General features: G+C 31.7%; 1 protein-coding gene across 1 annotated transcript in view; it reads right to left on the reverse strand.

Moving 5' to 3' along the window:
* LOC145286106 (uncharacterized) overlaps positions 1-22,861 on the reverse strand; it is a 680,754-nt gene that overhangs the window by 56,685 nt on the left and 601,208 nt on the right. Inside the window, exon 4 of the mRNA XM_080134797.1 lies at positions 20,860-20,961. The gene's annotated coding sequence lies outside the window, so the exon portion shown is untranslated. The remainder of the gene's footprint in view (positions 1-20,859; positions 20,962-22,861) is intronic.

Raw genomic sequence — 22,861 nt, forward strand, 5'->3', positions numbered from 1 at the left:
TATTTATTACATATTAGATATTTATTACATATTAGATATTTATTACATATTATATATTTATTACATATTAGATATTTATTACATATTAGATATGTATTAAATACTAGATATTTATTACATATTAGATATTTATTACATATTAGATATTTATTACATATTAGATATGTATTACATATTAGATATTTATTATATATTAAATATTTATTACATATTAGATATGTATTACATATTAGATATTTATTACATATTAGATATGTATTACATATTAGATATATATTAAATACTAGATATTTATTACATATAAGATATTTATTACATATTAGATATTTATTACATATTAGATATTTATTACATATTAGATATGCATTAAATACTAGATATTTATTATATATAAGATATTTATTACATATTAGATATGTATTACATATTAGATATGCATTAAATACTAGATATTTATTACATATTAGATGTTTATTACATATTAGATATTTATTACATATTAGATATTTATTACATATTAGATATGCATTAAAAACTAGATATTAATTATATATTAGATTTTTATTATATATTAGATATTTATTACATATTAGATATGTATTAAATACTAGATATTTATTACATATTAGATATTTATTACATATAAGATATGTATAAAATACTAGATATTTATTACATATTAGATATTTATTACATATTAGAAATTTATTACATATTATATATTTATTACATATTAGATATTTATTACATATTAGATATGTATTAAATACTAGATATTTATTACATATTAGATATTTATTACATATTAGATATTTATTACATATTAGATATTTATTACATATTAGATATGTATTACATATTAGATATGCATTACATATTAGATATTTATTACATATTAGATATTTATTACATATTAGATATGCATTAAATACTAAATATTTATTACATATTAGATATTTATTACGTATTAGATATTTATTACATATTAGATATTTATTACATATTAGATATGTATTACATATTAGATATTTATTACATATTAGATATTTATTGCATATTAGATATGTATTACATATTAGATATGTTTTAAATACTAGATATTTATTACATATTTGATATTTATTACATATTAGATATTTATTACATATTAGATATTTATTACATATTAGATATATATTAAATACTAGATATTTATTACATATTAGATATTTATTACATATTAGATATTTATTACATATTAGATATGCATTACATATTAGATATTTCTCTTAAAGTACCGTTCTCAATATGAACTGTTACAATATGTTCGCCGTCGTGTTACATTATGTGGTATATTTTCTTACAGACATACAATATTCAATACAGATATCTATCGTTCAGTGATCTTGGCTATTTTAGTGTTAAAACGACACTAACGATATTCAAGTAGATTTGTTTGCATATTGGTTCCACGTGGTCGATACGCATAGACTGTTCTTTCAGCGTACGCCCTTTCATTCTCAAAATCAGACTCTGTATAAGCTCTATTATTTCTGGATCATTACGTCAGTCACACTAGACCAAGTGTGACAAATTAAACATCGGACCGCGCCTTCTTTAAGGCATCTAAAATATTGAGATACGAGTGTATAAAAATCCTATACTAAGACTATTTTTCTTAATAACGTTTAATTAAATAGAAGAATGGAAAATTCTATAAGAATTTATATTGAAGGTTACAACTACGTGGCAAAATTGTATTTTATTTTAATTAGAAAACCCCTCCTTTAATAATTAAGACATATAATAAAAAATACACTTATTTTATTTCAGTAATGCATACATATTAGACTTATAGGCGCATTCCAAAAAGAATATGAATTGCATCATATCTTTTTAAAATATATTAACTGCTATATGACGTTATAAAAAAATCTTACTCTTTTTTACAATGCTATGCCCCACTTTTTTAAATTTTTAACGACTTTTTTCGTTTCTGAAATATAACAAGGTCATACATTTCATTACATCAAAAATACGTTCTTAAATATTTGTACTGGTGTTTTGTCTTCTAAATTCCATTCATCCAGAGAATGTGTCGCACTAAAGACGAAACGTTGATGAACACATAGCTTCTTTTGTGGCTTTTTATCATTCTATTTGTGTCAGAATACTGTTTCTATTATTCTCCTTATACACACGCACACACATATATATATATACATAATGTGTGTGTATATATATATACATCTATATACATATACACACATATACATACATATATACGCACAAATATATATACACTTATATACACGCACGCATATATAATATATATATATATATATATATATATATATATATGTATTTTTTTCAATCAATTTTAATACCTTTTAAATGGTATTTTATTGATAATTGTACCAATATTAACTTCGGTTTAGCTCGATGAGAATTCAGAGCAATATAATTTATATAATCAGAAAAACAACACCTTTTATTTAGTAGTACTCAATATGTATAGACGGCCAAAAAAATAAAATGAAACGTAAACACCCAAGAGATACGAAAAAAGAAAAGGAAAAATTACTAGCTTAAGAAGAAGTTAAAAAATTAATTAAATAATTTCGTAAATAATAAATCAAACGTAATTAAAAATAAGAAAAAATTACTAGCTTAAGAAGAAGTTAAAAAAATTAATTAAATAATTTCGTAAATAATAAATCAAACGTAATAAAAGAAGAAACAAAATAAGAATGCAGAATTAACATAATGGATATTAGATACATAAATTGGAAAGAAATTAAAAAACCAAAAAAATACGAAAATAAGGCTAACAAAAAGAAAATATAGATATATAAAAATCCCATGGAAAAATTTTTAAAGATGGCAACCTCGATAAAAAAATTCCATCCCCATGTGAGTTTTTAAAAACAAATTTTGACTGTAATCAATTTGATTTTAATTGTCTCTGAAGAGAACGGTAAATAATGAAGATTCGGTATGCTATAATTAAAACAACCGTTTGTCTTTTTACCCTTCGACACAGCTGTCAGACTAAGGAGGAAAAAAATATATAATAACATGTCTTAAAAAATAATAAAAACAAAAATTGAGTACTACTAAATAAAAGGTGTTGTTTTTCTGATTATATAAATTATATATATATATATATATAAACAAACATAAGTGCATGTATACACACAAATATATATATATACGCACATATATATACACATACATCTACATATATACACATATATCAATACACATATATATACATGTATATACACAAATATATATGTATACATGTATATATACACATATATTTACGTATATGATAATTTGAAATTGGTATATTTAGGCAACATTTTTTCATTCAAGCAATTATTATTAAATGCAACGGAGACACTTTGCTTTATGATACTTTTTTAATTTTTCGATTTTCCGTATAATCTTTTTTTGTATTAAAATAAAAAATATTAATAAAAGTTCCATAATTGTTGCTGCCACGAGCGCTTTCGATTCGTCCACGTACATCAAATCTGTTTCCAAGGCCGCTGGAAAAGTAGATATCTCACTGCTGATGCAATTCTCTATCTATATAAGAGCCAGATACGTCCAAGGATGGAGTACTGTTGCCACATATGGGCAGGAACTGCTAGAAAAGACTTGTCCTGCCTTGATAGAGTTCAAAATAGACTTCGTGGCCTGGTGGGAGATGTCCTTTTCTCTCCGCTGAAACCTCTGTCTCACAGAAGAGATGTTGCGAGTTTGTCTCTGCTTTATCGTTATTTTCATGGAAAGTGTTCAATTGAGCTTCAATCTATGGTCCCTCCTCGCCAAACTTTCACAAGAAACACTAGACTAGCTGAAAACATTATCAATAATTTTCCCCACTCTTTATCTGTACCAAAACCTAAACATAGATTCCATGATCAAAGCTTCTTTCTTAGAACTGCACGCCTGTGGAATTGTCTTCCGTTTTCCTGCTTTCCACCTTTCTATAATATGGTTGTCTTCAAGTCCAACGTGAACAAATTTCTAATGAGCCGTTCCACTTAAGTTAACAAATTTACTGAACTTCCATTATTATCCTTTACTATTGTCCTTTTGACTACTCTACACTCTTTAACCCTTATTCTTGAGTGGCCTATCGGCCTTGATAAGTGGTAACGTTTATGTAAAAAAAATCATCATCAGGTGTTGAAGTAAAAGTGCGAAGAAGCGAAAATGAGAATTAAAAGTGAAAACTATTTTAATGCTCAAATGTTTAATTGACTTTTAATCGACTTTCTATATTTTAACTTATCGACGTTTACTGTATATTTTAGTTTTCACTTTTAATTTTCAGTTTCGCTCCTTCGCACTTTTACTTCAATACCTGATGATGATTCGTGGACGAATCGAAAGCGCTCGTGAAGCAACAATTATGGAAGTTTTATTATTTGATTTTGATACAAAAAGATTATACGGAAAATCAAAAAAATTAAAAAAAGAATCATAAAGCAAAGTGTCTCCGTTGCATTTAATAATATTTGCTTGAATATATGATATGTATACATATATACGCACATCTATGTATACGCATACACACACATATATAATTTCTGTTGCTTAATTTCGTTTGTTATTATTTAAACAAATATATAAAAATTGTTTAAAAATTTTACAACAGAAAATTATAAACAAATTTAGTTATTGGTATCCATGATAAACCGCGATGTTTATCCTTGGAATTACTTCTATTTAAAATTATTATTATCAAATTAAGTTAAATTTTAGTATAAATCGCGTTAGTTATTTTTTCTCTATTTTTCAATATATTTTTAAGAAGTTTTCCAACCATATATTAAAAAAAAATTGGGATTTATTAGTTTTTACTTTTTTATAATTCTTTTGCACATAACCATTTTGCTGTTTTTGAATAATATGATACCATAGATTTTCAGTTGCGAATTAGAATCGACTAAATTAGTTATGACTACGAACAGAGAAATCGAATCATGTTTCGATTTTTACCGAAATGTAAGAATAAAAAGTTGTCGGACGACTATTTCCCAATCAACTACAAAGATAAAGTTTCGATTTTTATGTCTTTTTTTTAGATAGCCTTTGTCATGACTAAAGGTATATGATATATTTTAGTACGTACAATTGTGTTAGTCAGCTTGAATAATGAAAATGTCGTTAGCTAGGCGATGTGTCTGTAAGAATGGAGGGGGTAAAAACAAAAATAATTGATGCAGGCAAAACAAAGAGATATAAAACTGAAGAAAATTTTATTTCATGGCAGGCGCCAAGAAAGAGGTTGATGATACAATAATCTTGTTAATTCTGGCAACAGAGGATATGATGCAATATATGCGTAACATGAAATGGGAGACAGTCTTCGGAGAAAATGAGAAGAGAGAGAGAGAGAGAGAGAGAGAGAATAGATGTGGCTTTACTTATCGTTGGAATAATTCCATATATAATGTTTGTAAACATATATACGTGGGAGTAGAAAAATGTTAAATTCACCTACAAGTCTAGTTAAAAGTTACCATGGAGAATTTCCGTTAAAGGTAAACACCTCATAAATTTTAGCTACAACAATTAAAATTATTTGGAAAAAGTGTTTCAATTATATGGTCATTTTTATTTTTCGTTTATTGATTTATACCATCCAGTTTCAGAGTCACACTTTTGGATTCGATTCAATAAATCAGTTTTCTTATGTTTTCTTTTAAGAAAAAAGAAACAGCTGATAACATCTTCTAATGAAATCTTCTAATCAGAAATCGACATATAAAGAAACAAAATAGTAGGTATCTTTAATAAGTTTACACACCTTTTGTACAGGCATTTAAAATTGTCCTAGATGTTTGAAAATTCTCTATGTTATTGCTATACACCATATGAGATGACTGATCGAGTTTTATGATTTCAATTTCTAATGAACAGCGACAGCAGCCATTAGAATACACCCTACTAAATCCCGAATGTTTACCGCTGATGAATTTCAAAAATGCAATCTGGACGTGAGAACGCTTTAGAAGAACGATATACAATAACATCCTGTTTTAAACTTGAAAAAAAAAATGTCGCAGAAACGTATGGAATGCTTCGGACAACATTCTTGCATGAATTGAGCATCAGTTTTTGAATAGCATAATAGATTCAAGGGAGGCGGAGAACCCACGAGGGATAATAGAGGTGTGGGAGAAGTAAGGAAGTCAGAATATCAGAGTTGATTAGCCAAATCCAGTGTTCCATGGATAAGTACCTTCGTGTATTTATAGAGACAATAAGTGCACAGTTTGATGTCAGTGTTCGAACTGTACACATGATTATTCGCGAGGAACTGAAGCATAAGATTTGTGCGAAGTTTGTCCGAATGGTACTCAGAGAAGATCAGAAAGAAAGACGTTATTATAACATCAGGAAAAAGGGTCGAGCTGAATAATTCAGATCTCGCAGTTCTTGATGCTCTGGTGACTTGCGATGGAAGCTGGACCCACTGCTACACCCGATAAAGCAGAAAACAGGGTTCACAGTGGAAGCATGCTGGTTCTCCAAGACCCAAGAATCCCAGACAGAGTAGATCCACCCAGAAACTGATGATCATCTCATTTTTGACAGCACGGACATGTATTGAGTTCCCACTGGACAGACAATCAACAAGGAAAATTATGTTGAGGTTTTAAAGGAATTCGGACATTTACACCAGGACAATGCACCAGTCCACAACTCCATCCTTGTCGCAGACTATTTGACCAAGATGAGCCTTAAGACAACTTTTCACCCTCCCTATATTCCAGACTTTGCTCACTGTGACTTTTTTCATTCTGTAAGCTCTATGTCATTATAAGACAAGTGAAAAGATGAATGATGCTGTGACAGAGGTCATTGATAATATCACACAAAAAGACTTTCATGTGACCTTCCATAAGTTGTTGAACAGGCACAACGAGTGTATAGCAACCAGAGAAAATTTATTCGATGGGAACTAAAGTTTCATGTGTATACTATCAATAAAAGTGACTATACGAAAACTGTCAGAAAACTTATGGAATGCACCTCTTATATGAAATAACAAAGTTTTATAAACAATTTAAATAGAAGACTTAGATTGTGTTTGCATACATTATGTTTTGTCTCATTTATTAATCATAATCTCACTATACTTTATATAATTTATGAGGATTCGGTTAATATTTAAAGTGTAAAACGAAACCTCTTGTTTTCCCGTCTATACAGGAAGAAATGCGAGGTCAACCGGAATCATCAGCGCTATTATTTCTGTCGTTTTCTCAAGGATTATAAAGTATTTTTCGTTGCGTCTTAATTGTTTGTTTCTAAGCACTAAAAAAACTGTCGTTATCTTAAGCGTATCTTTTTCAGTCCTCATTTATTTTTTTTCTTTAATTTTCACCTTTAAAAATATCAGTACGTTTCTCTTTTCTTCTATATTCTTCTAATTTTTCCTAATTTGTTTTTGTCTTAGACATTTTGTGATTTTTTTTATTAAACTTCTAAAAAAACTAAATGTTTTATCTCATTTTATGTGTTATTTTTAAAAGTTTTACCTTCCGACCCCCTTCAAATGTATCGAACTCAGAAATCTTTCTGCCAAATTCAGGAATTTGCACGGGATTTCGAAAGGAACCTTTTATTTAATCCATACTCTCCTTCCGTCAGCCATTACTGGCTAGAAGTTCCAAATCATTCCCAAATGTAATTCGAGTGTCACGCGCGCTGAGGATCGAAACTTTAGATACTCATGCAGAGAGCAATCCGGACGTAACTCAGTCCACCCGGCTTTCCCCGAAATATGACGTAAACAGTCGGAGTAAGCCGAGCGTCGCCTATGAAAGCATAACAAGAAAAGAAAACCTACCTTAAATTTGAAGTTTTATTAACTGTAAAGAAAAATGTTATGATAATATTTTTTGCTATATATAGATTTTTAAATAAATAAATACTTTCAAGGATAGTTTTTTTTTCATATTAAACAGATATTGTTGTTGTTTCCTCAAACCGTTGTTTGTGTGCGTAGATCGTATTCCGCATTCGCACTGGAGGTCTTTCTGTGTTGCTCGCTCGAACGCCCACCAGTAGATTATTTTAATCATAATGGCAATTGTCAACCTAGACTTGGCAAAAAAGATACCAGTCCGGATGATGTAAAGGTTCGGCATTTTGTAGCCTGACACCTTCAGTCATTGTCATCGCTTACCTTTCCTCTTATAATAAGATTGCGTCTGTGTTCACATGATGCACAAGTTTTCGTCCGTGCTAGTAATTCTTTTTCTTGACAAAATCGAGGACTCCAGCTGGTGTTTTCAGCTGCTCACTTTAGGCTGTAAAATTCATGTTTTTTTCTGACGTAAAAGTACGAAATGTGTGCTTTTTTTATTAATTTGTTTTCTTTTCTTCCTCTTCCAAATTGTCATCTGCTGATTTGAATTTTCAACTCGCGCGAACGCGCGTCGCGTTGAAAACCATCGCGCTACATTGTTTTTGGCTCAGCTTTATGTTACGTCAGACGGCGTAATTTCCTCAGCGACGCTCAGCTTACTTCGGCTGTTGACGTCATCTTCCGGGGAAAGCGCTGAGTTACGTCTGGATCATTCTCTGCATGAGTACCAAACTTTAACCTATAGATGAGTGTAACTTACAATTGGATTTTAATTAGTACTTTATAAACTATCCCATACATTCGACTTCGGAGGTTATATCAACTGAACTCTTATGAAAATAACATTCAAGATAGGAACCGTTTGACTGAAGAGTTCAAATAATAGGAATAACAAATCCTCATCGTAAAAATCAGAAATGTAAATTAATTTATCATCTAAAATGTCTGTTTTGTTTCTTATCTCAACATATAATGTAATGAATGATGCTCTGATGAAGCAACTCCTAAGATTGGGTACTATTCCCATATCTGAACCTGGTTCTTATCAAGGTAGGGGATAGCATCAGGATAAAAGTTGACCTCTTCTTCAATTTCACTGATTGGGCGTCACAATGAATTTGATCGAATATATCATTTTCCTATGGTTCGATGCATCTCACTTGTTTTACGTGACCCCCACCGAGGTTCATGGTTTCCTAGTATTCCATTGGTCGCATAGAAAGAATTAAAAATTTACTTGGAAATTTGGTAGGAGCTGTCCTGTACTACACCTTACAATCTTTTTCTTATAGAAAACAAAGTGCTAGTTTCTCTCCACTCTATTTTTTTAATTGAAGACGCTCGACTCATTCTATAAGACTTTTAAAGCGAGTACAAGTCCGGCTATTATACCGAAAAATATTTTTCTTAGCAATAAAAGCATTAGTTTAATTAATTTATTTAATTCAATGATTTTTCTTATTTTACAAAATAATTAATTAAATTATGATATAAAAATATGATTATAAAAATTTCTCAGACAAATACTCTGATCTTGGGATCTCCAGTAGAATTATTTGTTCGTGTGCTTATTTTCTAAAGACCCAGGAACACTATGTCGGACGGTGATGCGAGTGATGTTATGATATTGTTGCCAATTATTTAAGTCTTCTCATGGATAACGAAAAAAAGCATGTTACTAGCGTGTATTAATAAGGGTTCCATTAGCAACCCTATGCTGATTCCCGAGTTCGACAGAAGGATTCCTGAGTTCTGCAGTGTCAAAAAATTCTGCAGAAATAAGCAGGCTCCTCATTGCTCGGTTTGACCGCCCATTATTTTGTTTGAACCTATCAGATTGATTGTTACTAACTACCGAGTCGTATATTTGGCGCTATTTTTATGTTTCAGGTCTCTTCAGTTTTCACAAATACAACAGGTCGAATCGAGGTAAGAACACTCACTCGAGGCATGTAGCCTCAAAATCCCTTCGTCTCATTGAGATGTTTAATGTCCTAACGTGAGGCGAAATCTTATTATCATTTGCAAACACCAGTACCCTAATGTTGGGCGAAATATTATATTCATCGAGCACTGTTGTGCTCTACGATTTGATTGATTTTCATCATTGCTTATATAATGTCTTTAAGGTTTCCATTTTGACCTGCCCTTTGTCCACCATCCGGACGGTTATTTACAGAGAACTTCATGATGATTACCGGACTCGCAGCATTCATCCTTGGAAGGCATCACTTAACCCATCAATTTGCTGCAACAATTCTTCGAACAGGGGGAAGTCTTGGATCCTGGAAACACAAAGATAAACCATGAACTACTTTCATTACGGATGTTACCAGCTCTGTTTCGGCAGAAGGCTAAGGATGGCACATTTTTTGCAAAATAAAACGAGAGGAGATAATATCTCGCACCGGAAAGATTTTCGAGTTCTTGTGAGTTCTACAGAAAGCTTCCCGAACTTGACAAGATATATATGGAAAAGGTCGGAGATTACATCGTCGAAAAAGTTGTATGAATAACACTGAAGATTTGAACAGTAGTCTAAATAATTCAAGATTTCAACGACGACTTCCATGAAAATAAACAATGTAAATGTGAAATGAATGCCTTTAAAGGTTAAAAGAATCTGAAATAGATTAGTAATTCTAATATCACATTAAAGCCATTTTATATCTTAAACATGATTTTTATCCCCTTCAAATGAGAAATAAAATAACATTTGGTTTAATCATAAAGTATTTTTTTCTTTTGTTATTCAATTCTATATTCCAATGAACAAACTGCTTGGCATTGTCCAGTAGCTTATTCTGTATTAATTAGTATATTATAGTCAATATATTGTAATGATTTCAAAAGTTCAAAAATAGGCTTAGCTAAAATCAAAATCAAAATATTTAGCTTTCCAGCGTAACTCGGTATCGTCTAAACTGAGGTCACACGCTTCTGTAAACTATACAAAGAAATCGACTTAAACGTATCAATATATATTTGTGAATGTGTACAGGATACAAATTATTTCGTTTCAAGCCTGCTAAGTTCCAAATTTTTACTTTTGACTCCTTAGCAGCAATTTTTACTGACTTGACACCAAATCGAATTTGTTTCACAGGTCCAGATCCCCTACATATCAACTTTTATGTCTGTAGCCTCAATTTCACAGAGTAGTTTGGTACACACCGTTCTGTACACACATATAGAAAATATTACTAGTATATATATATATATATATATATATATATATATATATATATATATATATATATATGTTTACTGTTTTTTGGGGAAAGAATTCCAACAAAGTGCTCGATTACAAAGAAAAACCTTTTCGATATAAGAGCTTAATATTTATCTAATTGTACAGAAGTTCAGAAAAACATTGATACCGTCGGTTTCAAGCCCAACATCAAGGGGACCAGTTAATGGTAAAACGTAAATGATGTTAGGCTCTCGTCAACCATGTTGTTTCTGTCAGAGAAAAAAATTTATTTTTTATAATGATGTTAATTTTTATTTAATTATAGCTTATTCCTATCTCTGCATATTTTATTTTATTCTAATACCAATTTTCTAATTTTTTATCTAATGCATTTTCGTAAATATGTACTGTTCTGTTTTTGCATGGTTTCCGGCGTGCCTTCTGTTAATTTTAGCCTGTGCAAGGGAGATAATTGATTTATTTATATAATTTTCCTTCTTTCTTTGTTTTAGTTAAGGGGAGATAATCTATGTTTCAATTGGTCCAAGGGATGTAATTAATCTACCTTATTTATTTTTAACCTTTTTTATTTTAAATAGTTGAGGAGAGGTATGCAGGCTATTTAATTTCTAAGTCTTTTATATATATATATGTATTGTATTCTTTAAGGTAGTCATAATTTTCTTCATTTTTATGCTTAATTCTTATACTTAATATTTATACTTACAATGGCCTAAATGTCCATTTTCAATTTACTAATTTATGCGTTATATATATATATATATATATATATATATATATATATATATATATATATATATATATATATATATATATATATAGACAAATATGTTTACGAGACACATCGATTTGCCTATTGTATTCTATATTTTATTCGATAAAAAATCGATAAGAAAAGCTCAAACTATAATGCTCGAACAAATTTTATTCAAACGACTCTCGATTTCATGTAAAGCAATAAGGCATTTTTAAATATACCTTTGTTTAGTTTGTTGTCGCCATTTTGTCTAGTATTTTCCAGAAAAAATGACGCTCAAACGATGACCGGCATAAAATTGGTGCATACGGATGTGTGTGTTTTAAGCCACATTGAATTATTAAATTGATTTATTCAAATATAATCGAGCATCGTTTTATAAGAAATAAATAGAGTCAGTGTATGGCCAGCAGATATTTTTGATGAAATTGAGTCCAAATATGAACGGGCAATTAGGTATAACAGAAACGACAAAGTACTTGATATAGCTGATACTTAACAATAAGACATGATTCTACGTTTTCTATTGTAATCTTAAATTTCATAAAGAAATATCTGCAAGAGAGTATAAGTTTTCGTCATGTGATATTAATGAATCCTATTGTTAAATCTGGTTTTCAAAAAAATTCGTGTTGCCTCTATTATAAATATGTTATTATATTTCTTTAAAGGAATCACCACTTATAAAGGCCTGGAGGCTATTCGGGGATAAGTTAAAAGGCAGACAGTAGTCACCGGTTCAATGGCACATTAATAGTTAATGTGGAAAACTGGATATAATTGTAATATTTAAGGGGACGGCTCCACAAGAAATTAACGTTGGACTTGAAAATGTTGTAATCAGCCGAGAAACAGGCCAGCAGAGCAAAGTTCCACAGGTTGATAGACTTTAAAAAGCAGTTTTTTCATGAAATTTACACCTAGATTAAGGTACAGTTTTTTTAGTGGGGGAAATTGTTGATAGTGGTTGTAGCTAGTTGAGTATTGTGTGTGAAAATTTGGCCACGGATGGCCATAGATTGGAGCTCAGAGGAACACGTGGCATGAAAATAGCGATAACGTAGAGAAAGGCTCGCAGCGTCTATTTTTTTTGAGAAATAGGTTGCAAGGAAGTAAAAAAGGCATCACCTATTAGGTGTCAAAGCCAGTTTCTCTAATCTGTAAAGGCAGGATAGGTGCTCCTAGCAGCTCTTGGCGAGATGTGGCAAAAGTACTTGACACTTTATACGGCTAGGGGATTACATTCAGGGATTTTGACAACAGATTGAATGCATTGTTCCATTTCAGATCAGGAGCGAAAGTCAGTCTTGGAAACTTGTCTAAACGTGGTGCATCCCCAAAACGAGAGCGATTAATTTCAGTTAGGGACAGATGATGGTCAGAACGTTGATTATGAAAATAGAGAAGCTTGGTTTTAGATATATTAAAATGAACCCTGCCATTTTTTTCTCATTGTAGAACGTGCTCCAGGTAAGAAAAGAGATAACCAGAGTAATCTTCGTCATTGCGACCTTTGAAGTTTTGCCATAGATGATAGTGTCGTCTTCATCTCCATAAATATTAACGAATGAGCTAAGAACGTGATTTGAAAGGATCATTGATGAAGATCAAGAAGAGTGTTAGGCCCAGGATAAAACCCTCTGGGGTGTCAGCATTGATACTATGAATTTTGGATTTCTGCCCATCAACGACTACTTTTATTAACTTATCAGAGATAAAGGGTTTAATAATTGAAAGACATTTCTATCTAATCTGTATCTGAAAATCATGTGACCCAGACTCTTGTGCCATATTCTATCAAAAGCCCTTGATATCCAAAGAGAATTTGTTCTAGAAACGATATTCATCGAAAGATTCACTAATACTGTGTAATATTACAGTTAGCACATCAGGTGTAGATCTAGCAGAACGGAAACCATATTGCATGCCATTTAGTAGATTGTTTTATTTTTCTGAGGTGGTTGACTAGTTCTCTATTCATCACAGATTCCAGCAACTTTCTAATAACTGATTGATCTGTACAGAAAGGCAGAAATTCTATCACCACAACCTTTAAATATGTGTCAGACTGCTGAAATTTTTCAATGTGTTGGAAACATTTCTCTTTAACGCTACATTAAAACAGCTTTGTAAATACGGGAGCTAGTTGCGATTGAAGCTTTTTGTTTCGGACCCTGTTTGTTATCCGCCCAAACTCGTGGAACCAAGCTGCTGTTCAGCTAGTTTAGACTTGATTAACTGAGCATACGCCTCTCGCGCGTTCTTTGTTACTCTTTTGAAGTCCTTAAACGGCTTTAATTTCGGAACAGTTATTTTGCTGAACGTAATGGAAATAGTGTTATCTGTGTGCAGTGGCAGCAGTACTCTTTGGAGTGATCTATGGTTGGCTGTTATGTTTTCCCAGTATGTCTTGGGGGGTATGAAGCGGTGTATGCCGATAGTATGACTGTTAGCTAAGTTTGATACTAGTTTTTTAAAATATGGAATGCAGTAGTATGTCTGATATAAATGTTCGGAATCTATCCCACCTAATCATAGAGAATTAACTGTACCATGAAGATCTTGGCAGATACAACCGAGTGGTTGAAAGATTATTGTGGAGAAAGGACGGAGAATGGGCACAGTTGTGAGCAGGACACAATTACACTGTCAAACTACTTTCTTGAAACAAACAGATTAGTTATGTAGATTCAAAGCATAGTATGAAAGGGAATAATAAAAATAGAGCTAAGAGTGTAGCGAATCACTTGATAAATTATTCATTAATTACAAACAAAATTAAATTTATTTTCCAGAAAACGTCAATTCCAGCACTCAGCTATATTTTTCACATAGTCTGTATGATTCACATATAAAGAAGAAAACATTTGGGAAAAATATCGATCAACTCAGCTTTAGTAAAATAAAAGAATAGGCGGCGTTTGTATTTATCTGGTTTGTTTCCATCTTGCAACATCATTACTTCACAAACGTGTTGCTGTGTAAAAAGACAATATTCTTGCATAACGTAAATATTATAACATTTCAGACGGTTCAAAAATAGACCTGACTAAAAAAAAACATATTTATGAAGTTTTAATTTAGGAAGAAAAGCAAAATTTGCTTCAAAATAAAATAATACATTTAACCCACACGTCTGCTAAGAGACAGTGCTCTGTTCAACAAGTTTCTTCAAATTAGATTCACAGTTAAGTTGCTTCGTCTGATGACATAGAAACGCATGGCCTCTCTAATTGAGGCGGATGTAAAACTTTCTTTGCTATAATTCTGATCTTATAAAAAAGTGTGTAATGTTTGCGCGTTGACTTATATTTAAAATAAAACAATGGCTACTTAAAATTTACGAATTCAATTATCTTCGATTGAAGGAAAATAGTGTTACTGGGTCGTAAATAAGGACAAAAACTAATTCTCCCAAAAGGGTCTTTCGGTCGGTTACAAAATAACCGCGACGGAACCCACGAAATTTTCCGGTAGAGGTTGCGCAGGCGAAGTGCAATAAATCTATATTCGTACCAAAGCAGGTCATAATCTCTGAAAAGTTGCTCATACCAGGGGCTGAGCCGAAACATATTTGATTCCGTCACATAAAACTAAAATTATCTCCAGATGATGAAAATGCCATCGCAAACCCCGCACGATATCAAACGTAATAGTGTAATCCGGGAATAATGGTGTTAGTTCGTAGGTCTTATAACGGTATGATTCTCAAAAACAGTAATCAGCAAAGTGTCGCGTTAGCCGCGCAAAATAAATTAAAGAATATTACCTGAGAATGAAGCTTTGCATATATACCGATGTTTTGGACGTCCGTAAAATCATGTGTTAATTGTTCAATAGTTATAATTCAATATTTGGAATTCAGTTGCCAATGCCAATTTATTTAGAGCAAATCGAAGGGAATGTTCACAAAGAAAATCTTTTTTAACTGTAGTAAGGGGTCTTTTACATTTGAATACTTCAATCTAAGCGGTTACTAAAAAGCTATAACTAGAATATTTGCCATGGAATATCCATTCTAAGCCATAGTTGAACGTTCACTACTGGTTCTCTTCTGATTTATTTTCACTTATTGTTTTCAGTTTTTATAATCAAAGAATATTTTTAAACCACAAGTTTTTATGCATTTAATATTACGAATACTTTGTAATAGACCTTACTTATTAAATTTGATAGCACTGTACTTTCAGGTTGTTCTGAAGAAAAGGAACTTTGCATAAATCTAGACGAATAATCCCTATATGTTGATATTCTTTTGGTAAAACTTCCGTTTTATAATGGCAATTTAACAGCACTATAACCTAATACTGCGATGGGTCGGCTGTATGACTAAATGGCACAGTTGATATAATGGTAAGAGAGCGTAATATACCGAGCCGGGAGATTAGAGTTCGATCCTTGGTCAAATCATAACAAAAACGTAAGAATGGTATTTGATGCCCCCTTAGTATAACATTTGGAAGAGTGAATATCAAGATGAAGTGGAGTGTTCCTGAATAAGGTGTAGCGCCATCATTTTATGTCGATGTAGTAGCTAGTGAAAAGTGAACCGCCATATTATCATCAACTATGGTGACCCATGAGTAAAGATATCTTTCTTCGATCATTTAAAGAAATAATTGACGGTTACGTCACTTTCCTTTCATGCACAAATTTATGGACATTTGAAGCACAAATAATATTACCAACTAACAATTTATATTTTCTTCATAGTTTTCGTCTGTCGATTGAAAATATCTTCATGCATGCAAAACTTGTTTTGCACTACCATCTTTAAATTTACAAAAATAAACAATAACAATATTGAACGCTAGTTAAGAGAATTGCACAAAAAATATAGATCGGCAAATAGAATTCTATCTTCATTATCAATATATTCGATCTAACGTTCGTTTCGGACAGCTTTTAGAAATGGACTTTCGATCTAACATATCTTTGATTATTATTTATCTTTTCTTCTCTCAAGTTCATTATTACTTCCTCCCATGTCTTCTTTGGACTTTTTTTTTTGGCTGACCCTGCTACATGAATTGTACTGCATCTACTGATCCATAAACTTTCACAAATTCTTTGAACGTGGCCATACGTTTGAAACACCATGTTGTGAACATATTTCCCTACAGTTAATTATCGTCTGTAATTATCAGATCCCAACATATCCTATAGACATTTATTACAAATCCATCGTATCATTCTAATATAATTTCACTTCATGCTACACGTGTCCTCAACTCTCACTGGCAACGTTTCACTTCCATGCATTATCACATTGTGTACACATCCTTAATATATTTTTCTCTTAGTCAACAGTAATAATTCTAGGTGAGTGCATAATGGCACAAGTTCCATGACCTAACTTCCTCCACTCCTAATTCTAGTTATCACACGAGCACCTGCTACAAACTGTGGTGCAATAGTATCGCGAAGTTTACACATTTTCTGAACAACCTCAATAAGTTCGCTATCAGAACATATTTTATTCATACCTAAATTCGCACTCGTCTCTCTTGCCTTGTACTTTTTACACAGAAAATGGCTGGAATATATTAACCTACCAATAATTCTATCGCACGTCTTGTGTATTCTATGCTTACAAGTATCACAGAAAATTGAATTACAGCTGTCTCGCAACAAACTGACCATGAAATTGTTCCTCTTCCTGAAGGATTTCCAAGACCACAACCATTGATCAATAATATTGCTTCAGTCTATCAGTCACTTACATTCCATAGCATTTCCCCAAATTTTGACGTGTAAACTTTCTATTGTATCGCAAATAAATACAAACTCAGTAGCATACAACATCTCTTTTGGACTACCCGTGCGTAAAGTGCGGATGCGTTTTGGTCTTATTTTCAATTGAAGATTAGTTGTTTTGTATACTGTGTGATTCTGGAAATTGCATATCTTTCTATATATTAACAAGAATGCGTGTGTGTTATTTATTTTGTGTGTCACGCTTACATCCAAGTGACTCTCCTTTAATTGTTATGGATTCCATTACTTTAAATAAATTATTTTACCGAGAATTCGACATAAGTTTTGGTTTCGGTTTCGATTATATCTAATGGCACTCCAGTAATCTATTTTTCTTTTTTTAAAGTAATTTTATTAAGAATTTATCATAAGTTTTAGTTTCGGTTACGATTCAAGCTGATGCACCCAAATGAATATATATATATATTTTTATTTTTGGAACTGCAACTTTATAATCTATAAAATTGATAGAACATTAACTCTATAAAAATATATACGAATTCTGCAAAAATTAAAATATCATGTTTAAGCGTATTTTACGACCGAGCTACGCTGGGCGTCCCCTGCTAGCTTCGATAAATATTTTTGCAGTTTTAACAAAAGAGCTGCACTTATATCAGAGCGCCTCTCTTTTCGCTGAACATCTACAGAATGCGAACATCAATATATTGCATATAAATGAGTCGTCTGTGGAATTTCCACAGGTCTCGCTTGTGTGAGTTATTAAAATAAGCGTTGCTGTTTAGCCGTTAGAGAAAAAAGAATTCGTAAAACCACATTTTAATAAACAGTTGAACCTGATTCCAAAAAACAAAGAATTCAAATAATGATGATGCATTATACTTAGCCTCATTAAACACAGAGAAAACGAGTGGGCGACTACGCAATAAAGGTTAAACAACTTGAAATACTTTTTGTGTCGAGTCTTTTTGTGTAAATACTGTCAGTACTACTAGACAATTGATGACACATAATCATATGGAGGAACGTCACTGATAAAGATGTTAATTCTCATTACATTTAGAAAAGGTTGAAAAGATGTCTACGTTACACAATTACGTTGAACACCTCGAAAAATAATAAGGGGCAAGTGAGCAAATATCTATTTGGTATACAGTAAAGAAAAATAATTTAGGTACAATGTTGTATGTATTTAACGTCAGCGCTCTGATAATGCCAAGCTTAAGATTAAAATGCTTAATCGGGTTGAGAAAACATTTTATTGCGTCCAAAAATACTGATACACGATAGATACTTAACACAAACGATCTTTTGTGCTCCAGAATTGATATTGCTACAATGTCACGACTATTTTTAATGTACTTTTCCACGATTAACGACGATTAACGACGATTAACGACGATTGTACATAAGCGACCGAAACAGGCTTTGTCATACGAGGGCCGTTCTAAAAGTAAAAACTCAAATTTTTTAACGTAAAACGTTGAAGATCCATGAAGAGGAAAGTAGTACAAATAAAACGAGCGCTCTTTTGCCTATTTTTACCACATAGTCATCAGCATTCTCATTACATTGTTGCCAGGAAGTTAATGATGCATCTCTCTTCTGAAGCACGTCCATGACGGAGGTTGATTTCTTAGATTTAGATTAGTTGATTTTCTCGCGCTGTCAATATCTGCAACAGAGAGATGAAACTCTCAAGCCATGAATGCCTGAATTCAGTCACCAGAACAATTAAATTTGAAATCCCCGTTGATCTACTCAGGCGGAATAAAAAATAGAAGGCATAACGTTTACAACAAATGTAGTACATCTACAAATAACCTCTTTAGCGTTTTCTTAACGCGGTGCATGTATATATCATTTGTATCTGTAAATGTATATGTCTTTCTGTATTTACGCACCTTTCTAGCTATATATGTCTGTATTGTGTATGTTTCTTTTTGCAGTTTTATCCGTCTGGATATACAATGTTTGTGTACATCTCTTATATATTTTTTATTATCTGTGCATATGTATTTATTCTGTGTACATGCATGTAATATGTCTGCAGTTTGCTTTATATTAGTGTATATAATTTTATGTACATGTAATCTGAAAGGTTTTTGAACTTTGCGTGTTAGATATATATCCTCTATATTAATCTGCTAGTATGAAATAAGAGACTTCTATCGTCAAATATACTAGACAAAATAATTCTTGTATCTACAACACACACACACACACGAACACACACACAAACAAACATATATATGTATGTATATTTGCCTGCCCCTATTAATTTTTTGCAAAAAGTAATTTTACATTTTGTTTTATAGTATCCCTTTTACATCACTTAGAATAAGTCGACATTATGCACGATAAATTTAATGCACGAATTCGCAGAATTTGTGGAAATAATGATAATACCTCGGTTTCTATTTTGTGTTCCTTCTTCTAATAAAATCGGCTTCTGCATCAAGATATTCTACAATATATTTTGTTTTTATACCCCCCCCCCCGAAAAAAAACTTCTTCATTGCTAATAATTCATTTAATTGAAACATAGTAAGGAAAAAAATATAAAACTCCGGTGTTGCCATGAAAATAATGAAGTTTGTAAAGAAAACAAACATTATATATATGATCAATTTTGCTTAAGTATTTGTCATTAGCTTGACAAAAGATTACACACAATCTAGTGTGGTTTTGAGAAGTCAACGCAAAGGATAAGCACATCAAAACAATGACCAACCAACCCTGGTGGCATTTCTCTCTAAAGATGACATAAATGATTAATAATAAACTGACTAAACTACTCAGAGCGGTGAAACCTTGGAGGGTAAACCTCATAGAAACTAACCAACGACAAGCGTTATAAGAATAGATTTTGGCCTAGAAAACAGCAATTTTTTCTCAGTTGTCAGAAACATCACGCATAGAATTTAAGGACTAAATGACAAGAAAGAAGAGAAAGTAGAAGCCACGACACTGTCCGAAGTAAACCCAATGTCCCCTTTTGATTCTTCATTTTCGAAGATAAGCGATGAAATTTATTTAAAGAAAAACATCAGAAAATAATATTCAAGTCAACATGTGTTTTTTGGCGCCTGTACAACAAGAAATAATCAAGATAATCATTGTCTATGGGAGAGCTAGCAGTTTCGAATAATGTTGAGTTGTCGTTTCGAATTTCTCTTTGTCAGTTTTAATAATATTTAACTGGCGCATATTCTGAAAAGAAAGACCTAACTTTCACATACGTACAAATGTAAAATGTTTCTTAAAACGATATAAAAATACATTTTTACATACCAGTGCTTGTTATCTGAATGCCGGTAGACTGGTCCTTTCAGACTAATACCGTAAATAGTTACACTCTGGAATAGTCCATTGTAAGACAATGCTAATTGATATCTAAAAAAAAAAGAAAAAAGATGAGACACTTTAAAGCATTTCAGTTTCTAGTCAGTTACATTTCATAATACATCAGAAAAGAAATAGTATTCAATACGGAACTTGAGTTTTATGGATCGCAAATTTATCGCTAAAAAAAATGATAGTAAAAAACAAGACTATTATGAAACATGTAAATCATATTCGCTCTATAAATGATTCAACGTATCCTGTCCCGATGAGTCATAAACACGAATGTTATTAATCCTATTCAAATTTTATCCAAAGTTCAAAATCTGTGATATATCTTTTAAGATATTCTTCTTGCATAATTGTATATAGTGAGACACTTCACTGCTATATAGTTGACTTTGTCTTGTTGTTGTTGTTGTTGTTGTTCTTCTTCTTCTTCTTCTTATTATTATTATTATTATATAAAAATATTATCATATAGAAGTATTATTGTTTCTTACTATTTTAGAGATAGCAAAGTAATGATCATTTTACCAATTAATTTAGCAACTTATTTCCCTTGTGTAGGGAAACACGAATGTACGCTAAAATAAAGTTCCATTTTCTCTAAAGTCATCATAAAAACATTTAGAAATTCTAGATAGTAGTAGGGCGAAAATAGGGTTAAAGGGTGAAAAAATACATATATAGCAACTTGACAGATAGGTACTTTATTAATCTAATTATAAATTACAGCAGATGAGGGCAATTAAACAATATTTTCGAAACACAACACACTTTTAGAACTAATGCATTTTGTGTTACTAAATGCTTCAACAAACAAGTATCAGAAACCAAAGCGAATAAACGTGCATTTCTTATATCGTTACAAAAGTGTGTGCTTACTTTCAATTTTATCTTGGAAATGAAAACACTGTTTGTCTTTGGACATCTTTATTGATAACAAAAAACGGTATTTTTACTTTATTACTTGATTTCATCTGTCAACGAGATTATAAATGCCCCGCTTATAAAAAAATTATTTACCCTTTGATGTGAAATATGAATCTTAAACATGTCCAATTTCATCTCGTGACGTTAACCTACGGCCGTGCAAATGGTTTTATGAGATTTGAAATATGTGATAATCAGAGAGAGCTTGGTTAGAAAAATATGGAAGATTGAACATTATTTCTTAACGAATTTCTCCCCGGAAATCTTCAGTAGTACTATGTAAGGACGAGTATTATCATGATGGAAGATGATTCAGTTGCTCTTGACTAAAGAGGATTGTTTTCGAGTCAATATGGGTGAAAATATTGCAGAAAAATATGAATGATGCTTTAATAAATAAATCATAGTCATATGTGGTACAATATCTTCACGAACCCGAGTTGGCCGATGGTTTCGTGATCACCACATGTTTCGACTGATCTTTCTCTGTTTCCTTCTACGCCCACGTTGCTTTAGGATCCGTAGAAAGAAGAGATGAGTACCGTTCAGTCGATAAAGGATGAAGTTGTTGCTAGAGGGAAGAAAAGTTGCCAAGCAATCAAAAGAAAATGTCAGAAAGCGCCTGTTATAAACAATAACAACGTTTATTAACACAATCTTCAACAAACACCACAGAATGGGAGTGATTGTGGTTGACTGGCAGAATAAAGTTTTCTTAGAAAATCTTAACTGCAATTAGACAGCGTTAATGATGAAGAACGGAGTGGCAATGGATTTGATTCTTTAAGTGGTGACAAAAAACGAACCAACTGGATTTTTCGCTTTGGGTATCCTCTATTCATTGGCCCGAATTCTTGAACAATCAGTGTCTAATTGGTTTTAGATAATCGGCCAATTAGTTGCAGTCATTGGAAGGGGCTATACAGAGCAATTATGTGATTAGTTGATAAATGATCTATAGCCGCCCAGTCCTTGTGCCAAACTTGTACTCAATTCCAAGTTAGGCCGACCCAAA

The sequence above is a fragment of the Euprymna scolopes genome, chromosome 10 (genome assembly GCF_053919585.1).
Source record: "Euprymna scolopes isolate OS-2025 chromosome 10, ASM5391958v1, whole genome shotgun sequence".
NCBI lineage: Eukaryota > Metazoa > Mollusca > Cephalopoda > Sepiida > Sepiolidae > Euprymna > Euprymna scolopes.